Genomic DNA, 1182 nt, shown 5'->3' on the forward strand with positions numbered 1-1182 from the left:
TATTCCCAATATTCCTGGAAGGGCTAGGGAAGGGAGGGAAGGAATATGCCAAACCCCATTGCTGTGGAGTCAATGCTGACTCATAGCAACACTGTAGGAGAGGGAACTTCCCCATAGGGTTTCCAAGGCTGTAAATCTTTATGGAAGCAGACTGCCACCTCTTTCTCCCTCAGAGCAACTAGTGGGTTCATACCACTGATTTTTGCTTCGCAGTTGAGTGCTTTAACCACTGTGCCACCAGGACCCCCTCAGGGAATGTGCCAGCAGAGACATATTTCACAAAACTAATTACTTTAGAAGTTAATGCACAGATGCCTTGACATGGGTAGCATATGAAACAGTAATTTAAGGACTTGGGCTAAGATGGTGGAATAGGCATACAAACTACACAGACTATCTTTAACAAAGAAAAGAGAAACAAATTGACACAAATACAGAACATAATCCTGGAGTCCTGAGCTTTGAAAGGAAGGATACAGAAGTGGAATAAACACCAACTAGTAGAAGAATCTGAATCAAAACAGTGAATAAGGAAATGAACAGAGCTGTGGACTGTCAACTATTCTGATGGCACGGATAGTATGGCTATTTCCAAGTGGTGTTAGGACCTGAGAATTAACCCCAAAGTAGGCCTTGCTCATCAAGGGCTGCATGGATGACTGCGTGGGTGGCTGGCGACCAAAAAGAGAAACAGCAAAGAAAGAGATGAGCTGAGCTGTGGACTTTCATCTGTCCAGAGGGAGCAGCCATTTTCAATGTTTACAAGCAGTGGGGCCATTTTGGATATTTAAAATGACAGCATTCTTGTTCAGATTCCAAGGACCTAAGAATAGGCTCCACCTGCCAAGGACAGCATGGACATACCAGAGGCTGACAACTGGAAAGGTGCGATATTCCCCTTGTTACTCTTATACCCCACACCCTCTTCGTATAAGGAGGTGTGGCCATCCTTCACCTCCACCTACCTTCTGGGCTGGCAAGATATTCCCTCCAGTCTGTGTGGTCCTGATGGAGGCTAGGTGCCCTGCCCTGCACCCCCCATTTATTTTTTGGTTTTTGTTGTTCTTCTGTTTCTGTTTGTTTGTTTTTAAATAACTCCCTTTTTTTCCCTCTCTTCTTTTTTATTTTTATTCTTTCTTTTTCCTACCAGGTTCAGCTTTTGGCTTTTTTTCCCTTCCTTTT

Source organism: Orycteropus afer, unplaced genomic scaffold (genome assembly GCF_000298275.1).
Source record: "Orycteropus afer afer isolate SDZICR_OR568_19922 unplaced genomic scaffold, OryAfe1.0 scaffold00071, whole genome shotgun sequence".
Taxonomy (NCBI): Eukaryota; Metazoa; Chordata; class Mammalia; order Tubulidentata; family Orycteropodidae; genus Orycteropus; species Orycteropus afer.